Raw genomic sequence first — 22,585 nt, 5'->3', positions numbered from 1 at the left:
TATACGACAAAGGGAGATGAGTTGCATTTTCGGATGCATTCATTATTTCTCCTCTGTCTCTCTTCCTCCCCTCCTTTCTCTCTCTCACTCTCTCTCTCTCTCTCTCTCACACACGTACTCTGTCCTTGCTATTAAAATCTGTGGGTATTTTTGTTCCCATTAAATGAATTATACCCATTACTCTCTCTGACAACTCAGCATTGAGTGTGTGCACCCCGATTTAACATTGTTCTAATTCCTCTCACTATTATTGCAATAAAGCATTCATCATAATAATTAACCATTTTGACATCTAATTTAAGTTAATTAATTTAAGAGAAAGAATGCTTGTGTTATATGGAGTTTTGTGAATTGCTTTGAAACTTCTGATAATCATGGGGTCAGAATGAGTGTTGATAAATTTCACATTCTTTGGAACTAAAGGAAAAAAAACATTCGCACAAATGTGACATGGGTCACCTGTCCATTAAAGGACAATGACATTGATCCATCTTGGTAATAGCAGTAATGGCAGATTCCTGTGAGCGTAGCTTATGGTGACCATTCTTCTGTGTGCCAACCTAATGATAGACACTCGAGTGAAATGCTCTATTCTTAGATTGGTAGCACCATAATCTATCTGGATAGAGGCAATCTAGCTTTTCAAAATCAGGCTATTGGTTTTCTCTGTATTGCTCTTCTGTTATGGATCCCTCCAGGCAGCACATTGATGTACTATAATTTGCGTGTCTTTGTTCTCTGCATTTGGCCAAAAGCTTCTTTGTTCGAAGAGACAAGCGATCGCAAACAACAGTAGGCAGATATTGTTATTGGCACATTGTTTTCTTTATGATGAAGCAAACTCTTGCAAGAAGTGCATTTTGAATTCACATATTGATTCTTTGAAACCGAAGCCTAGAAAATATATAGTTATTTTGCCAGGTTCTTGGTTTGCTTTTGCAGTGATTGGCGTTGAAACAAGAGCCTAGTGCAATAATAAAGCACATCTGATAAAGACATGTGTAGATTTTTATGTCTGTGCATTACCAGACCTGCCTACCAGCTACTGACCAAGTGACTCAAATGTATCACAGACAACAGTAGTGTATCAGATTAGTGAGCATGAAAAAACAAAACAGCGAGCACACCAATGTTTCTCTTGCTGTCAACAGAGCATGTTTTTTCTAAAGCAAAAACACCATTAAATGATATTTAATATGACATGTCTTCAGCAGTACTCAGACAGGTATATTTATCATGCATGCTAATAGATTAGGGAAACACTCATTTGGTCTCAAGTAGCACAAGTCATTAATTAAATTCTCTTCTCAAGTGATTTTTCAGCATGCTCTATAAGCACAACAGTGATATATGCTTGTGTCCCAAGCACAAAGTCAAACTGCAAGTAAAAAATTGTATTCAAGGCATATAAAGTGAGATGATTGGTACCTGTTGTCACATCAGACAGGCATATGGATGATCTTGTTGAGTTTCCACACATTGCAAAAATAAATAAATAAATACTGTATATTGGGAGATGCCCCCTAGAGTGGTGGAGATTGGCCGAGCTACACAGTGCTGTGGGACTTCCAGATACAGATGAGCAAAATGATGTTGGATAACCAACGAAACATAGTGGTGGTAGACAAGGAGAGGAAGACGGCCATAGTGATAGATGTAGCGATACCGAATGACAGCAACATCAGGAAGAATGAACACGTGAAGCTGAAGAAGTACAAAGGGCTCAGAGAAGAGCTCGAGAAGATGTGGAGGGTGAAGGTAACAGTGGTCCCAGTTCTAGTCGGTGCAGTGACCCCTAAGGTAGGCGAGTGGCTTCAACAGATCCCAGGAACAATATCAGAGATCTATGTCCAGAAAAGTGCAGTCCCAGGAACAGCTAAGATACTTCGCAGGACCCTCAAACTTCCAGGCCTCTGTTAGAGGACCCAACCTGGAAGGATAGACCGCCCATAGGGGCAAGAGGGGAATTATATAATAATAATAATAATAATAATAATAATAATAATAATAATAATAACAACAACAACAACAACAACAACAACAACAACAACAACAACAATACATTTTATTTGAGTGTGCCTTTCTAAAACCCAAGGTCACCTTACAAAGAGAAAAAGACATCAATAAAACAATAGATTAAAATAGATTCTAATAAGTTAAAATACAAAAAAAACCCCAGCAAAATACAAGCACAAACACCAAATTTAAAATATATATATATTTATGCTGTGTGTATAGAATCACATTGAAGTGACACCCTTCATTATGTCTGTCAGTCTGTCAGAAATGTCTGCTTTAATATGAAATGATGTTCAAGGTCCACAAATTTAAAATGCTAAAGATTGTCATAATTTATAATTAGAAAGTTATCATGTAGGCCTTTAATCATCTTTTTTTTTTTAAACTTTTTTTTTTTTTTAAATACTGCAGTTTATGACTTGCAAAACTACTGGTATTCTCTTTAGTATAATCAGTAGTTTAAGTTTAGAGATGATTAGCAAACCTTAGGTTAAACTAAGATGGTGAACATTACACAGAAACATCAGTCAGTCTCCACATCAAAGCCTTACAGGCTCACTAGCATTTTTAGATGATTGTATTTAACCACAGCTATAAAGCTTGTTAAAAAAGAAATGTGTTTTTATGCTTGAAATCCATTTATTTTGAGCTAGTTCACTGACACCCTGCCCTTCCCCTCCTCTTTTCCCACCACCACCATCATCAATATCAGCCCTTCAAACTAACCATGTTTCAGAGTCACTTTTGCACTGAGTTCTGTGCCTCTCACAGGTACTACAAAACAATGACTCCATTTCAGAGACTTGGGTTTTTCATTCCATTTTTAAACTCAAGTACCTTTCCGGAAATCCATCACAGGCTGAGATACATAAAGTTTTCTGTTCAGACCTGACAATGTTCTCAATGTAGTCTGGGATGAAAAATACTAAGAAATATTCGGCTGTTTGTTACTAGTTCCCAAGGTAAAAATGAAGGCTATAATATGGGACAATATTTTTAATATTTTATATGAATATTCATATTTTTTTGCTAATTTAACAAAGTATTAGACAAAGACTTGTATTTCTGAATTTTTAGACGGATCTTAAATCAGAAGCGTTCCTAAATAACGTAGAGTTCATGTTAAGGACAGACACATTTTTTGCTTAAAATATGTATACCTAGTATGAAAACCTAATTTAATAAAGCATAAACATAAAACTCTTCTTGGTAAACTGCTCCTTTATTATCTAAGTTTGTTCTTGGGTTGCTCTGGCACGCTCCAACCCCCCATTTCCCAGTCCTGTTATTGGTTTTATTGTCTCTCGAGCTCTGTAATATTTGTGGAAACTGTCTCCTCTTGTGGTTTTGTTTTCATGCAGTTCTCTGTAGACCAAAACATGGGGTTTTGAAAATTATTTGTTTTTTATTTGTCTGTCTGCTTTTATTTATGTTTATTTTACATACAAAGGTCAACTTACTCCCCTTGTGATATACTCCTGTGAAAACAGTTGCAAAATGCATCTAAAGTCAATTTGACCAGGGACACCTGCATCACATTGCTTGTATTTTAACATATTTGTATTTATAAAGAATTATTATACAGCATAATTTGTATTTTTTGGACATGAAGGATCTAATGCCTTTTAATCTTTGACCCATTTGAGAGACAAAAAGGCAGAAAATCGTTAACTGATTGACTTTACCATTGATTTTAAACCTGTTCAACCAATTCCCACAACTTTGTAAATTTTCAACACTAAATTACTGAAGTACCCTTTCAAGAGGACTCTGGTGATTATTCTAACTGTGACTGTGCCTCCAGCAGTGGTATGCACGGGGGATGGACGATTGTCACCATTTTGCCAAATTGTTTTCTTAAACATTCATTTATCAGGTATGTGTGTGCACTGATGTGATATTTTTGCGCTCCATTTTTGCCTTAATATAATAGCTGGTGGCAAAGGGGGCACCTGGTATGGTCAGGTTAAGTACCCTGAAAGTACTTTTGTTGTTGACCCAAGTGCCCCTCTAATTAGTTAAAGTGTCATCCTTCTGACCTTAGGGCAAAACATAACCTTTTCCCAAATGCTGCACACTCCATTTTATTATTTTTACTTTTACCCCATTAGTGTAGCTGTGTTTATCACTGCCCACACCAATCAGCAGCATACATACATTTCCATACAAGCTTGAAATCAGAGAAAATATTCCAGCTGGACTCACGCAGTCAAAATTGCCCACACATATCACAGGAAAAAAAAAATCTCATGTCCTTTTCAATGTAGAGTCCTGTTGCCATTTCCAGGCATGCTTATCCATTAGTGCCAGGGAAAATGAAGGGATGTGCAAGTATGTGTGTGGGGTGGGCACACACAGGTACAGCACAATGTTCATGACTTCGTCTGCCAGACTTCCGTGGCTAACTGCATTAGTTCTGCTTCAGTCACAGTTGGAGACCCCACAGAGGAAGAGACTTAGCTGCAATGAGCCACCCAGGAGAATGCAACTGATCAACAGTGTTTACTTCTGAACAAAATTTGTGTGCACTCGGAGGGGCCTCTGTCTATATATGTGCATTTTGAGCATGTACTTGCTTTCATAGTATTGGCAATATCTGTGTGCATCTGTGCAGGTGTATTCTTGGGAGGTGTTTGAAATGCAGAGACAAGAGTATTTCTGAAATTGGAATGTGGAAATGGTTTGGCATACATAGGCAGGGATTTCAGTGTCTCGCTGTGAGTGTTTTTCAGGGAGATGATTATGGTTTATTAGTATGGGACTGTACAGCCCTTCTAACTGATAGTCAGATGTCACAACGGCTGTTGCATGAAATTCATTGACTTTATAAGGAGGACATGCTGAGTTTTGGCTGGCAGGGGGGCACCGACAGCTTTGTAAATGTTTGGGAGATAAAACGGCTGTGTGACTGTGGGCCTGTGTGTCTATCTGTGTGCATGTCTGGCTAGGGTGTAAACAATGGCTAAAGAAGTCTTGATAAAATGTCACTTGGGCACTTGACCTTGTTTGACAATTTAAGGAGCAAATAAATAAATCAGCTTGAAATGCATCACCGCAGGGTGGTAATACATAAATACATACCCACACACAGACACACACAAATAAACAGATTAATGCAAAATATGGGGGTCTAAAATTTTAGGATGTGATTTCTAATTTATTTTAAATTACTAGGTTGATAAAATACCTGGATGTGACATGCCACTCAACTAAGACCATGTTAGTTTTTTTTTTCAATTAGATTTTTCTTGCACCAAATCACAACAGCAGTTGGCCCAAGGCAGAAAACAGGAGGTGGAACGCTGAAGGATCTGCAGATCAGCAGAAGCAGCTTCAGTCCTCTCTCTACACAGGATGTGTTCAGGCACTGTACTGTGCATAGGTCATTTGATAGTGCTAAGCTCTACACACAGTCATTGTATTTACAAGAAAAATGACTTAATATCACATCCTCTAGAGAGAAAATTACAAAGTCAATATGATATGCCTCATTGTCAACTATATATATATTCAGTTTTGTGTAACATACTGGGATATTTATAATTAGAGGCATTTGTATTTATTGGACTATTTTGTTATATTTTGGTAACTTTGTAATGTATTATATTTTTAAATTAACCCTTTAAAGCCAGTCAGAGTGGGTCGGATTTTTAAATCCCTGTAGAACCAGAACAACGTAAGCTAGCGCAATAATCTTTTTTGCATATGAAACCGGAGGAGTTGTACTTACATCTCATGCCATCAGCTTGTGCTAGGTCATGGTTTCCTTCCACATATAGCTTTGCAAAAATTGCATAAAAAGCACTTGCAGCAACAAAAACATAATATTCCAGAAACACACTTTGCCGATCTGATCAGCTGTTCATAACGCTTCCTACATTGAAATAGACGTTAGCGCAAACGATTGCATGTCCACCATGACTTCCCCGAAACCGGAAGTGACGTCATTTTTGCGAAAAATGTAGTTTTTTACTTGTAGGCCTTAAAAGCCTATACTGGTGTTTTTAAAAGTCATGTTTGACTTTATGCTTTTCTGAATAGTTTTTAACTAGGATTCTTAGAACTCAAATTGCACTGCTTTAAATAGTTTGTTTTGATGCACATGCTGTTTTCTTTGTAAATTTGCATTACAGGATTGTTTTTCATTTTTTCTGCAGTATATAAAATTGGTGTATCTCAAAAATAAAACTATGAAGACACTCAAAATAAATTTCCTGTTGTTGTAAACTATTTTTTGCAACTTTTTTGTATTTAAACTTTTGAGGGATAAGCCTCTTAAATTTCTCTAATTAGAAATATATGTAAAAAAAAAAACCAAAAGAAAAAAAGATTTTCAATTTTTCTCTAGTTTATTGCACTTTTTTGCAATTTATGTGGTTACTATGGATTTAATGCATAAATTTTATTAAAATTTGGGCTATAACAGTTGTATTGATGTATAGCAACTTGAAATGCTCCCAAAAATGGCACTACAGCATGTAAAAATATAAAGTAAGCTCTGGCGGATTTGGTTCTATGGTAGGTCTTAAAGGGTTAACTATAGTAGATTAATGTTCTTACTGTCTTGGAGCAACTGTGACCCCATAATTTCCTCTGGGTTTAATAAAGTATTCTGATTATGATTCTAAAGAATACACTTAAGAATTAACATTATCATTACCCTAGTACCAGATTGGGTATACCCTCAACTGAGACAGGTAAATACCTGCAGAGGGTAAGGCAAGTCCTGAGGAGTCAGCTAAATAGAAAGAGCAAGATCTGGGAAATCAACACTTACACCCTGCCAGTGATCAGCTACCCCACTACGATAATAAGATGTCCAAAGCAGGAAACAGAAGCCACTGACATCAATACAAGGACGCGCCTGACCATACATGGAGGGAGCACCCTGAGACTGTATGCTAAGCGAAAGAATGCAGAGGACTGGTGAGTGTCAGAACCACTGTCCAGGATGAGACAACAAACATGAACCGACTGTGTGCTTAGTGAATACCTCAGGCAGCAGAAACCCAAGAAAGCAGAGGAGCAAGTGGAGGAACCATCATGGAAGGACAAGCCCCTGCACACAGCTTATAGAGGAAGTGACTGACAATCAGAAATCCTACTAGTGGCTGGACAAAGCTGGACTGAAAGACAGCACAGAGGCACTAATCATGGCAGCACAAGAACAAGCTCTGAGTACAAGATCCATAGAGGCTGGGGTCTATCACACCAGGCAAGACCCCAGGTGCAGGCTGTGTAAAGATGCCCTTGAGACAATCCAGCACATAACAGCAGGGTGCAAGATGCTAGCAGGCTTGGCATACATGGAACGCCATAACCAAGTGGCCGGCATAGTATACAGAAACATCTGTGGCGAGTATGGCCTGGAAGTTCTGAGGTCAAAGTGGGAGAATGACTAAGCCAAGATTCCGTGGGACTTCCAGATACAGACAGACCAATTGGTGATAGCTAACCAACGAAACATAGTAGTGGTGGACAAGTGGAGAGAGATGGCCATAGTGATAGATGTAGCAATACCGAATGACAGCAACATCAGGAAGAAGGAACACGAGAAGCTGAAGAAGTACCAAGGGCTCAGAGAAAAGCTCGAGAAGATGTGGAGGGTGAAGGTAACAGTGGTCCCAGTTGTAATCGGAGCACTAGGTGCAGTGACTCCTAAGCTAGGTGAGTGGCTCCAACAGATCCCAGGAACAACATCAGAGATCTATGTCCAGAAACGTGCAGTCCCAGGAACAGCTAAGATACTTCGCAGGTCCCTCAAGCTCCCAGGCCTGTGTTAAAGGACCCAAGCTTGAAGAATTGACTGCCTGCAAGGGGAATTTTATATCATGCTGACTTTAAATAGAAAAAAAAGAGCCTTTCAGTTAGTTTATAGGGTTTTTTTAATTATTAGTTTTGCTTTCAATTTTGATTATTATGTCAAATAGTTTTGATTCCTATGATTCAATAAATGTCACTATTGCTTATAACACTGACTCAAAAAAATGACTTTACTTTCTGTAGGTTTACTGTGAGTGTAGACTATTAACATTGTGTATAATTTTAAATTAAATGGATGGCACCATTTAATAGTTGTATTGGAATAGTCTTTGAAAAGGGATCAGGGCTGATTTAGCTGGAATGGATAACACTAAATTGTTTTAATTGCAGCATTTTAAATACACTTAGAATCTAGATGCAGTTCAGTCCCACAGTGCAAACTCAGTGTGCAGCATGAATCTGTAACCAGTCAATGAAATACACTGCCATTCAGCAACTCTGCTGTTAGCTAGCTGTCTGTCAGTATGGGACTGTTAGCTCTGTTTAGCTGTGATATTCACTGACAAGGTTTTCTTTTTTCACACATAGATTAGGAACCACACATTTTTAGGCCTTTGTGAAAATCACTGTTACAAAGACCTAAGGCATAATCATATGTCTAGTATTTAAATTATATGCACAGCTGGTAATTCTATATTTAATAGGCTATTGGCCATGCTGTTGCACAGCTCTGACTCAGCCAAAGCAAATAAACAAACAAACAAACAAAAAAAGGTATATATAAAAAACTATTTTACATGTTACATAGCTTTGTGGAGGCTGTGGTTCAGGAGGTAGAATGTGTTATCTACTGATTGAATGGTTGGTGTTTCAATTATCGCCTTGGGCGAGATCCTAAGCCCCAAATTGCCCCCAATGCATGACATTGGGGGCTGCTATGACAAAAATTATATTTTGTCATAGCAGTACCAGGGCTTTTACCATCTATTTTTCTAATTCGGTTTAAATTGTCATGAATGTACAAACCAATTTCAACAAGGATACATTACTTCAATTTTAAAGTTGTAATAATCTATTCTTTATTTTCTTGTTAACAATTCTGTCACAGTCATGTCATGTCTGATGTCTTGTCATCTGTCAAATCACAACATTACCAAAATGACAGGAATAACAGCAATGCATTTAGTACATTTAGTGTTTATCTCTAAGGACTAAAAGGATATCAAGGGTGCTTTTGGAGATGTTTCAAATTCAAAGGCCAAATTAGCCCTTAAACAATATAGTGTTCTTTATGACAATATTTTATGTGAATGTTTAAATTTAAATATTACAATTATTTATCAAGCAAATTTTATGTGGTTATGTCAACTTTGTGGTTCCAGTTTCACATGTATGTAAATATATTGATCTTTGCATTTCATCAACTTAGGCTCTTGAAATCTTTGATGGACATTTTCTTTCCTTTATTTATGACATTTTATGCATAAAGTGGTTAGTCAGTATTTCAACAGATATGCTCAGTTTTCAAGTGTTGCAACTAAGAGTAGTCATTATAAGCCTATTATAATGTATAGGTCAAATTATTTGTTTTTCCGAGATATATCTAGAGCTGTCACACCTTCATGCACTCTGTTTTTTCAGCTAACAGTAGCTTCATTATCAAATGAGACAAATGATACATGATAGTAATGTCAGTCCAGCACAAGACATCGCTACTTGGCTAAAGAATTCTTGTCCTTTATAAGATAATTGAAATAATGCATGTTTGTACACCTGAGTACATGTACATTTAAGGTATTGTAACTGCCATTAAACAAAAATATTGTCCCACTTTTCTGGTGCAACATTGTAATTATGTTTGATTGTACACAAAGAAATATGTAGTATGAAATGTAAATGTTTAAAAAGCAAAAATGATTGAAAGATAACAGATTAATCAAATGCCCACTCTTTAGATATATTATAAAACTAAATTCATGCAGCCTATCAAGTGAGTGTAAATAACTTTATACTTGCAAAGTTAACTAACTTGGAAAAAATATAACTCTACAAAACAGCCATGCAGCTAACTGCCAAACCTAAAATTAGTTTAGAATTGATTGGATGTTATAATTACAGCAGGTTCGGTACTTTAGAGAGACTTTAGATGCTTGAGTAAAACTGAGTGGAGGAGCACATCCACCATAATTTGTACCATCTGTGGAATATTGGCCTCTTTGAAAAGTACAGTGTAAATTATGCACAGTCTTCTACTCATCTTTCAAGTCTGTGAAGGAATATGCTCAAATACAGACAGACACACACACACACACACACATACACTGACCTAGACACCTACACTCATGCACGCACACACACACACACACCCAGACAGAAACCCTTTCCTCCTTCCCAGAGCTTCTCTTCCTTTATCTAATCTGTGTTTTATTGAATATGGTAATTATAATGAAAGGCCTATCTTGTGCTTGGTTTAATTTGTTTTTGTGCCTTTTTCTGCTCTCCTGCTTACTCCTTCTGATGAATGTGTGTGTGTGTGTGTGCACATGTACGTGTGAGATGGAGATACACTATGTGTGCTAATGAGCATGTGTGTGTTTGTGAGAAAGTAGTCCCTGCTCTGACACACTGCGTTACAGTGGGACCTTTGTAATAAGGAAATAAGACATGGCTGCTGATGTCACAGGAGTTTAACTGTGGCTCGAGGGAAGGAACTGGACACACACACACACACACACACACATACACACACACACACACACACACACACACACACACACACACAATGTAGACAGCCCAAGACATCAACAAAATTCTTCCATCGGGCCTATTGGGGGTTCAGGGGATTAAATACAACATGTAACCTTAGAGACCCGCTTCTGGTTGGCTGACACGTTTTTGCTCTCAGTGCTCCTGTAGGGTTGTTTGTTGTTTGTGTTCTTGTGTTTGTCGATAAAACCTAGAATGCTTGATTATGCCTAAAAAGTTTGAACCATGCAGCTCCAATTCTGCCACCCCAGGTAAGGAGACATTTGACGTTTCTAGCTTTTTCATTCTCTATTGGTTATTCATGGTTATTCACTCATCAAAACCTCAAAGGCTGAGTGAAATTAAATACAAAGAGAAAAAAGGGAAGAGGCTGTTGATTTCTTTTCAACTTGGTACAAAACAGATGCGGTGCACAGACAACAAAATATAGACAAAGTCAGAAAAAATTCTTCTATAGCCCATTTTCTCTTGCTTTTCCAGCAATACCAACAGAATCAATTCTTCTCTTTTTTGGCCCTTATTTTTGCACCAACTCATGCTTCCAATAAAAACAACCTCCTTTCAAAGAGCTTCTTTGAAATTCAGACAGACCCAGACTGCCAAGAGGTAGCCTTGTCACCTTATTCCTTGTTGCTACATATTTTAAGTGGCAATACAGTGAGAGGAAACCACAGGAGATGCATAGTTACTGTAATGGGGAGTCTTTTGATATACTAGCTCCATTTGACTGGGGTCTGGGGAGTCTCGTTTGAAAGTATTATCTTTAAAGTCAAGCTGCATCCATTCACTCCATTACCTCTGATGTTAGTCAGTGTTATTAAATAGGAGAAAGTCACGTCATTTTTGACACTGTTAATGCTTGCTGCAAGTAATACACAATGACTGTAAATAGGAAACCCGTGATTTGTGTAATTTTGTGTCTGCATGTGTGCATGTGTGCATGTGCACATGTGCGAAAGAGGAAGAAAGAGACGGTCCGCAGAATACATTATAGCAATAGATGGCCTTAGCCTTTGGTTTGAAAATGTACTGTAAAAGAAATATTGCACAATTCCCTCTCTAAAGTAAATGAAGTAGCTGAATAGCCACACACACACACACACACACACACACACACACACACACACACACACACACACACACACACACACACACAAATACATGAACTCAGTGTCTTTCTAAATAGATATTTTATTTGAAATCTCATACTAGATGAGACCTTTTCAGTGTGATATATTCATTGTACATGTACTCGAGTTTATGTTTCCTTAATATGCATATGCGCAAAAAAAAAGAAAAGAACTTGTGTGTTGTGGGATTTTTGTCATGGAGGTCATGGTGAATGTCAACCGATTGATAAAACATGTTCTGGCTCGTGTCCATGTGCATGTATCAGTAGGAAGTGTTTTTTAATCACTGTATATGCCAGAACCTGCCCACCATATCTCCAAGCAGCAGGGTACCTCTATTCATGTTTGTTTGTTTTTAAGGTTTTTTCAGTGCAGATATAATTCAGATTACAAAAAATGATGTAATCTATTTGGGTTTTCTACAAGCATGCTTAATGTAGTTTTATTTAGTTTTGCTTCCTGACATTTTTTATTCACAACTCTACTTGCCGGCCAGGAAAAACCTTGATTCTTCTCTCTGAGGGCGGATGTGGCTTGTTTCCTCTTGTCTCCACTGGCAATGTGGGGGTAAAGTGCCACGGGGGTATCACACAAGGGGTTTCCCATTGTGACTGACAGTATGAGATATCAATTTTTCCCTCCACTGCTTGTGTCTCAGTCTCTTCTTTCGTGTATACATTTTCAGCAGATGTACATGCCTCAATCTACAATTTTTCTGGTTTTCCTTTAGAAGCTGTTGTCAAAAGAAAAGTTTATTTCCTTTCCAACATAAACAGTAAGTAGACAAGACTTCAACAAATGTTTCACAGAACAAAGACCCACTTTGATCTCCCATTAGCATTTAACAATACAATACTCAGCAGGAATAAAAACACAAATGCTCATTTGCTCCCTTTTTTCTTAACACACCATGTTTTTCCATCAAAGGCCCACTGACGACACCTCAGGAAGGGAAGAAAGAGCCTTGAGCCATATAAGCCTAAGAGGAATTATGCATTACTATTAAACAACTGTGTCTCTGTACAGTATAGTATTTCATGGTGGTAATGCTTTTCAAAAAAGGGAACATAAATTGAGGAAGATACAGTGTCCTAATAGAACAATGAAATATTTTGTGGCTGTAAGCTTTTACAAAAAGGACTTACATTACAATCTTCTTATTAAAGGTGAGTTTGTGGATCACAATGGACAGAAGAGGAATCATCCAGTGACTGAACGGTTGAGGAGAATCTTCTAAAAGTAACTGTAAATATTAATACCATTTTTTTAGTCAATAAATAGTGATTACATTATGTTCTGTCTAGACACGTTTTGATTTTTATGACAGAATTAAACAAGCAAGCTACAGTTTGTTGTCCATTTGGGAGAATAATTATGTGCCCCCATGTGGAATTTGTAAGTTTGGCCACTCACTCGCAACCATCAAACATCTCTAATTTTATGATGGTGGATCACTTGTTGAGAAGCACAAAATATTTCTTGTAGTGTAGTGACCAGGATTGCAAACATCTCAGGAGGGACTCTGCCCACACCTCTTTACAGGAGCTCACTAAATCTTGGTTTCTTGGCTGTTTCTTGGCTGATTCTTGGCGTCTTAGGTCTCTCCAAATATTTTCTGTTGCGCATCTGTAACCGGAAGGTCGCCGGTTCGATCCCTGGGCTCTCTGTCCTGGTCGTTGTGTCCTTGGGCAAGACACTTTACCCTACTGCCTACTGGTGTTGGCCAAAGGGGCCGATGGCACGATATGGCAGCCTCTCTTCTGTCAGTCTGCCCCAGGGCAGCTGTGGCTACAACCGTAGCTTGCCTCCACCAGTGTGTGAATGTGAGAGTGAATGAATAGTGGCATTGTAAAGCGCTTTGGGTGCCTTGAAAAGCGCTGTATAAATCCAATCCATTATTATTATTATTAGCAGCGTCCTCCTGAAATGCGCCAAAAACATTGAGAGTAATATCCTCCTCTCTGCCCCTTAATGCTCTCTGGTCGCTATGGTAATGCGTAAATATTTCTTTCAAAATAAGACACAGAACTACAACACGGGAAAAGACCCAGGGAAACAGAGTTCATGATAAAAACCTGAAAACCATAAAGTTCACACCCGTGCCTCAACTCTCGCGGCGCGGTGGCCCGGGGGTTGTGGACCGGTGGTCTTGACCATTGTGGTAGAGGTTGAAATGGTAGAAAGTGATTATGTGGACAGGTGTGTTTTATACAGGTCTGTACTCTGCAATAACTGTTTTTCACAGCTTCAAAGATAGAAGACCATTAGAATTTATTTCTAAAAGAAGTGCAATGGCATAGCAGCTACATGACAATTTGGTTTTTTTTCCAGGTTAAAAAAGACAAGGTCCATTTAGTAATGCTTTAGCATTTATGTAGGCCAGTCTGTCTCCAGTATGACTTTTAAAACCTTTTAAAATCAACATGAAAGTCAACAGGTCATGGAACAAAATAACCAAGCCTTAGATTTCCCTTTATCATAATGCCCCCAGTGGAGCAGCTTCACTGATATTCTATATTGTGTATTGTGCAGAAAAAGACTTTGATCAACTCTGAGGCATATATTTTGGGCTTTTGGTTACATCAGTTCTGAACCATATCATCAATAGAGCAGGTCCTGTTTTTGATGATTGAGCAACAAGTAAGTAGTCTGCCTAACACACCGTCTGAAAAAAATGCAGAACAAAGTTCAGTCAGTGTGTAGGTTTTCTTTGATCTTGTCAGCATGTCATGCTGATATTGAATGGGCTGTGAGCTCACTGGTTAGATATTCCCATTTGATCTAATATATCCAAGTCTATCACTTACCAGAAAAATAGCACTATAGTGAGTAGTTCATATGTGACTTAAAAATAGTGTTTATACAACCTTGCATGAGGAGGAAGGCGTTTTACTGGCATGGTTTGGGTCAAGTTTGCCCCTTAGAAGGCACTGAAAATATGTACCATGTGTTGAAAAACTAGTATTTTAATGGAAGTGAGCTCTTCTAGAATAAAAATGTCCTTACACACAGGACATCCGTTGTTACCGAATGGGTCAATAATATTCAGATGAGAATAACATGCTATGGCCTTTGTAGTCACTAGATCTCAAAACAGTAAAACACCTCTGTGAGATTTTGAACAACATTCTCAAGCATCCAAAAAAAGGAATAATTCTTTGGAAGGCACGATGATGATGTTCAGAGGTCTCATAGTGACCTAATTTCTAACTATTCCTATATAATTCGTCACACATTTTATATTGTATTTTCATTCAATTTGTTAACTTTCTTTATGCTCACTTTGATAATTGGATAAAAATGTTAGCATCATTCTCATGTCTTAGTAACTAGACTGCAAGCAGAAGAAACGACTTACATGCCTCACTGCCCAAAGTATAGAATAGTGTGACACAGTAACTTGACTAGATCCAAATTGCCAGATCCAGTGAATTCATGTGACCTTCTAACGATATATAATCGCTAAAAATGATGGCTGTAACAACTTTGATGGTATTCTAAAGTATTGTTTTATCATTTGATTTAGTGTAAAACAAGCATTATATTTTGTTCAACAGGATTGAAACCTAGAAAGCGAGAGAATATCAAGTATCAAGTATCAAGTATTTATTTATTGTCATTGTCAAAGAACAATGAAATTGCGTTTGGGGCTTCCGTACAACCCGTAAAAAAAAAAAAAAAAAAAAAAAAAAAAATACCCCTTAAAACCCAAGTGTAAATATTTAACCCAGTGTGACTCCAGTGCAATAAGACAATCCTTAGCAACAACATGAGAACAAGACAGGTAATGTTCATAGGACATTCAGACAAAGACCTGAGAAACATGACAAAATGCAACAATGCAACCCGTTCAATATTATTATACTGTGAGATATGATGGTTGTCTATTTAAAAAAGAGGGGGGGGGGGAAGAGAATAAAGATATAATGCACCAATGCAAACCAGTTCAGTGCTATTAAGAAGTTGGATATGGTTATTGTCCGTGAGAGGGGGGCAGAGAGGGGAGGGGGGCAGAATTCAGGAGCCTCACAGCCTGTGGATACAGGCTGTTGGCCAGTCTGGATGTTCTGGCCTGTATAGACCTGTACCTTCTCCCTGAGGGCAGCAGGTGGAAAAGGTGGCGCGCAGGGTGATGTTGGTCCCGCAGGATACTGTGCACCCTCCTCAGACAGTGAGTGGGGAAGATATTACTAATCTCTGGCAGAATTGTTCCAATAATTCTGCCAGCTTCTTTCACCACCCGCTGGAGTGCTTGCTGGTCGGCCTTGGTGCAGCTGGGGAACCACACTAGAAATCCATGCGTCAGAACGCTGCTGATGGCACAGTTGTAGAAGTTCAACATCAGAGGTCTGGGAATGTGTGCGCTCCGCAGTCTCCTCGGGTAGTAGAGGCGCTGTTGGGCCTTCCGTGCAACTAAGGTGATATGGTTGCCCCAGGACAGGTCCTCAGTCACAGTTACCCCGAAGAATTTAAAACTGCTCACCCTCTCCACCGCCTCACTACCAATGAAGAGAGGCAGATGGTTGTTATGACCCTTCCTCCGGAAATCTACAATAATCTCCTTGGTCTTTTTGGTGTTTAAGACCAAGTTATTGTCGTGGCACCATGACTCTAGTTGTTGCACCTCTGTCCTGTAGTTTGTCTCATCGTTGTTGGATATAAGTCTGAATAAGAATAAGCTCATCGCCAATGAGTTTGCTGAGCTTATAAGTGATAAGTTTTTGTTTTATAACTGTCTATACAATCAGACTTTGCTTTATAAGCAAGGAAGATGACCCATTTTGGCCTCCTGAAATGGCTTCACTTTTCAGACATCAAAATTATATCCATCTGATAGTGTTGAGGTCATTACTTAAATCAAATTCATTTCATTTCATTTCATTTATTTGTTCATTTCCAGGCACAACAAATACCTATATTGAACATAAAATGCACAAAACAAAAAACAAAAATGGAGTTTGCAAGTTTGTCTTTCCATACTCTGTGGTGAAAAAAAAATGTCACATATTTTAAAAAATAAAAAATAAAAATGGTGACCTAAGTTACACATCGGTAATCTACATTGAACGTGATATGATAAGTTCAAACAGAGAACGTAACATTGCACACAAGGGGATGATGAAATTAGCAAAATATATAGGAAAATCCCCAAAATTCAATTAAATTGAATTCTATTTTATTTATATAGTGCAAAGTCACAACAACAGTTGCCTCAAGATGCTTTATATTGGGAAGTGTCATTTATCATAAATATTTTTTTAAAACATATAGATGCTAATAATCACTATATGTGTCACAATGATCGTGCAAAATTTCTTTTAGACTGGCTCACGCGTTAAGGAGAAAATAGTGTACTGACAGAACAGAGATGGCAAGTACAAGCACCAAATCATTGTATTTAAGTAATTTTTTTATTTGAGTGTTTATTTTTCTGACAACTTTTTACTTTTAGTGTCACATTTTTACACAAATACCTATATTTTCTACTCCTTACATTTTCAAAACAGGCTTGTTACTTTAGGTTTGAGGAATTTGAGGATATTACTTCAAACATACCAATTCGAGTCTAAATGGAGAGTAACATAAAAAATAAACAATCGTATAGGTGTATCCATCGCTTATATTAGGAGTTGGTGGGATTTCTCTGATGTGGTGTCATGGGTTTGCTTCTGTTTTCAGCACAGGTAGGCGGGGCCGGTGTGTCACGGGATGCTGGCACACCGGCGGTACATCAGACGTCATTTGATGGAGCATTATTTAGGAGCAGCGCGACACATATAGTGTATAGTTGTCAAGTTGTCATCATGTTACTTCAGCATCTAGCTAGCACTACAGAAGAGGATTGAGCGTAAATGGATTAATGTGTTGTGGCAATTAATTTCAAATACAACATTTTTAATGGCTCACCAAATCTCAGCAAACACAAATTTGTTACACAAATGCAATTTGTCACACACTGTGTCTGCTACCTAAAGCTACATCTACTGTATTTCCCAGGGAGAGAAAAAGATGAGAGATGGAGAAAGATGTCAGAAAGACAGGACAGGAGCGAAACAAGGGAGGTTATATTCAAAGGAAAGAACTGCTGAGTGGCATTTGTAAACGGGAACTCTAAAGCTTATGTGCAATGTCCTCAGTTTTTACCTCTCAGCCATGAAAGGATGATGGGGTGTTGTTGTCACCCCATTGGGAGTCATTTAGACAGACGGGCGGCATGGACACTTAAGTTTGTGAATGCTATAACTCGGGAACGAAGCAAAATAGGAGTTTTAAATTGATACCATAGTTGTATCTCCTAAAAATCTTACTGAGCTCGACCTCAAGGTCAAGGCTGGAGGTCAAGTTTTCTGAAAATTTTGTGAATGTGACAACTTATGAAAGAGGTAATATAAGAGTTTGAAACTGATACTATAGATGCATCTGCTAAAAATCTCAGATGAGTTTGAATCCTGGTGACCTTGACCTCAGCGGTCAGAGGTGAAGTTTTCTAAAAAATCTTGTCAATGTGATAACTTGAGAAGAACTTGAGAACAATGACAACATAGGATTTTAAAAATAATATATACTGTAGGTGTAGCTACTAGGAGGCTGAGGTGTAGCACTGGCAGTCGTCAGTATTTTTAAATCAGATATTGGATCTGTATATGACAGGAAGTTTTTTTGTTTTTTTAACATTGTGAAACATTCTGGAGAACAAACTGAGATATACTAACTTATTACAAGTTTGCATTCAAATAGTGAGAATTTTAAAGTAAAACAAACAGATTTGTTTTCTATACTGTGTGTAAAGCTCTATTTTGGACTGGTGCACAGTGAGTATGATGTTCATGGTCAGTGTTAGGTTTGTGTAGCAGAGATTAATTTCAGTTTAAGATGTTGATGCTTACAGTAGATTCCTTCACTAAATTCCTCCTTTATGCCATCTTGTTACAAACGAGTACACTGCTATAAGTAAATAAATGAACAGTCTTGGATATTGATGTGGTCAGTTAGCATATCAACACAAAAATAGCAGATAATGTTATTAATCAGTTTCAGTGGTGTTAATGAAATGAACAACTAGTCCACTGGGAATGGTTTTGCAGTTGGAGGCTGCTGACATTTTCCCCCTCCCTCTTCTCTTTTCTGGCTGTTTTAAACCAGTGAAACTGTTTTAAACCAGTTTCACATTTGGCTAGGGTCAGTTTCACTGTTAGTTGCATGAGATAATACCTGGAATCTACAGATGTTGCACAGGTAGTCCAGCTCCTCCAGGATGGTACATCAATATGATCCATTGTCAGAAGAGCATGGAAGAAGTTCTAGGAGACAGACAACACTCTAGGAGAACAGGACACAATATTAACGTGCTACTTTGGAACATGTTACACCCGACACCTGTTATAACCTATGGCAGGAAGACATTCAAACACCTAATAAATATGCATTTTTATTTACCATACTATTAAACTGCTGTTAACTGTGTTTACTGAATATTTTAACTGGGATTATTTTTATTTATTTATTTTTCAGCTATTCTGAGAATGAGCTCATCACTGAATCACAATTATAACGCTTCAACCTCATTCAAATTTGATTGCAATCAACATAAAATATCTCTCTAGAAAATTTGTTTTTCTAATGTTTTCTCATACACATAATGTAGGCCACAGTGAGAGAGTGCAGACAAAATCAAGAGCCCTTGCAAGTCTCATAAGTAGCAAATGTCATTTTAGCTAAAATAGTAGTGATTATATCCATTTTCTTTTGATTGTTTTATCATACACAAAACAAGAGATGCACAGGTTGGCAAGTGAGGACTGGTCTAAATGTTACATTTATATGTGTGTCAAATGTAACTCAGACTGTGCGACTGAAGATCTCTGTCTTTTCTTGCACGTCTCCAACAGCAGAGGACCCCTGTCTCGCCTGCAATTTCTAAGTCTGACAGCTGAGAGCCAGATAGCAGAACAGGAGAGGAAAGAAGAAGGGAGAGAGGCAGAGGAGACAGGGCCTGAATTTGTGGAAGGTGAAAAGAAATGGGAAAAATGGGCAAATAAGTAGACATACATAGGGGATAGTTATCACCAGATCAACCCTTCCCCCTATTCTATCCTTTCCTCTGTGGGGACCAGGTGTTCTTCTGAGGGGGCATGACTGCAAAGAAAAAAAATATAAAAGCCTGCCCTCATGTTCACTTGGCATCTGCACCTGCAACTGCAGGGTTGGGAGGTGGGGAGGGGGAGAGACAAGGCGTCAGATAAGGTTGGTCTCTAGAGGTTACTAGCTTTGTTGTTTCACCACCCTACAGCAGACCTCTATGCCCTCAGCAACACCCTCTCCCTCCGCTTGACACATCTCCTTGAAATGAATGCCAGGCTTTGAGTCAGCAATTCAAGTTTCTCTTTCCTATAGACCAACCTCTTTCTTGCTTTTTTCCCTAGCTGGTCAGGTATATTCTGTTTTTATTTTACTGTTACTGTTTTAAGCTGTTTTGTGACAGCTGGGGACAAGGTAGGCATTATCCTTTTTTTCTTAGCATTTTTGGCACTTGTGCACTTCCTGTTAGTTTTCTCTTATACAGCGATGCATTTGCTACTCATATGTCTTACATTATTTACACTATTTATTTCAAATTCAATTTCAACAACTATTAATATATTTTACTTCCCCTTATATTTCTACATGAATGCCATTTCTTGTTCCACTAATGTACAGTATGAACATCAAGCCACCTTCTTTTCATTTTGTATTTTTTTTTTGGGGGGGGGGGCTTTTTAAATGCTCTCCGTGATGTGTTGTTGTTGTTTTTTTTCTTCCTGTGGTTAGCCTGTTTGTTTCTGTCAGGCACGTTGCAGTAGCCTAGCACTGGAGGCTGAGCTCTGTCCTCACTGGGTTGTTCCCTCCCTTGAGGTCAGGGTGTGTGAGTCAGAGGCCTGATTCCGTCACCCCAGGTTACCAACTCACTACTTCCTGTCCAGAATTTAGAATGAGAAGGTGGCTGAGGGCAAAACGTTCCAGGCCCTGTGACCATGTGTCTGTTGTGTTACAGAAAAGCAGAGCAATTGTTATCTCGGCCATAACTCTTTTTGTTTGTTTTACTTTTTTTCTGTCCTGAAAGGACACAGCCCAGAGAACTGATTGTGATTGTGCTAGATGCAGTTTGTGAACATACTAATAATTGTTGTGCTTGTTTTTTTTTAAGTAAGATAAAATGGATTTCTTGGGTATATATACTCATTCATCAGTCTTCTAACAAATATTAATCAGTGTAGCTTTAAAAATAAACATATAAAAATGCCTGCTTCATTACAGTATGTTGACCAAGAGTCAATGTTAAAACCTAAAACATAATGATTATTTAAACAAGTTTGCAAAAAAGGTTTGAAGAAAATATATGAACACAGAAATAAATAGATATAGACCTTTGTAATACCAAAAGAACTATGTCATTGTTTATGACAGCTGGCAAACGATCTGGACTGGAGTTGCCTTTTTTTTTTTTTTTGCTTTTCAGTGCTTTCCCCGACAACCACCATCATGTGTCCGTGCTTGTATCACTGATGCTGTTGTCTGTTTTCATCTTTGTTTCTTGTGTTTGGATCCTGGCTTCTCCTATCCAAATACATTGTGTAGGGTGTGAAAAACAGGAAGCTATGATTGCTTGAGATACAACATGTAGTCATTTGTCTCTGCCAACTGTAGCAAATAATTTACAACTGCATAATCTGTGCCTAATCTGACATGGTGACCATATCAAAAAGCAATACCTTGTAACTGTACTGCAGCTTTAGGCAAACCATGTGTAACTCCTACTGCAACCTAGGAGAAAGTAAAGTAATGAAAAAAGCAAATAATTACATTTCTATCACAGTCTTTCTACAGTCTTGTAAAAGAGGGTCTCGACTCCGTATCTAATACAACCTGAGAAAAACTAACAACAGCGTGATTGAAAATAGAGTGCCTGTTTTTCACACTCCTCGTTTTCTGATGAGCTGAGTCTGACTGATTAATTAATCATTGTTTGTCTAACCAGAAATCTAATTAAAAATGCTTTGTTCTGACTTTGAAAACATTTACAGTAAGTTCCATAAGTAATTTAATTAAAGATTAATCTTTGAATTTATTACGATTTATTATGCAACCAGTAAGTTTGATGGATAAATTTTTGATTCTAAATGGGGGTTTTTTCCTGCTCGAATTAGAAATGAAATCATTTCTTTATAGTGAGCTGAAATCTTATTGACATGATCTAGAAACATATTTGACCTAGATGGCAAGCACAATGCCAACCCCGCCTGACATGAGGTGAAATGAATCAAATGAACAGCTGTTGAATGGAGTTTGTTGTGTGAAAAGCTAGAATGCATTCTGCTAAATGTTCACAAAATGCATTCCGGTCAACAGGGCAGTGAGGCTACATCTCCGGTCAGTAGGTTGTTGCAGACCTCTCCTGCCAACAGATAAGGAAAGAGATAGGAGTAGAAATAGGCATTGAAGCGCACACTGTAATAGCTGTCTGCTCTGGCCTGATGAGGTGGCTGGGGAATAGAGCCCAAGGATATGGGAGTGTTTTTGTGAGAGTGTGTGCGGGCTCATGTAGACTGATGAGGTAGCCAGGGATAAGAAGGCAAAGGAGGAAGTCTGCATGGGTGTGCCATACATGTGTGAACGGCAGGGTGTGTATATGTCTGATGAGATGGCCATGGTGAAAGGTGGTTGGACCAGGCTGTGTAAATGATGGCTGATGAGGTCTCTTGAAAGTCTATTTAGCGAGAGTAATGAAGTAGGTCTGCCAGGGGAGAAATATGTGGGATAGGCTGTGTGGCTAAGACAGACAGCTTGGTCACCTCACTCAACCTTTTATGGGGAGATGAAATGGATAAGACATATCAGTTGTCATGACTTGTATTCTCTCTGTTTGCCAT

The sequence above is a fragment of the Simochromis diagramma genome, unplaced genomic scaffold (genome assembly GCF_900408965.1).
Source record: "Simochromis diagramma unplaced genomic scaffold, fSimDia1.1 OVJJ01000487.1, whole genome shotgun sequence".
Lineage (NCBI taxonomy): Eukaryota > Metazoa > Chordata > Actinopteri > Cichliformes > Cichlidae > Simochromis > Simochromis diagramma.
Note: the sequence above shows the minus strand (reverse complement) of the source record.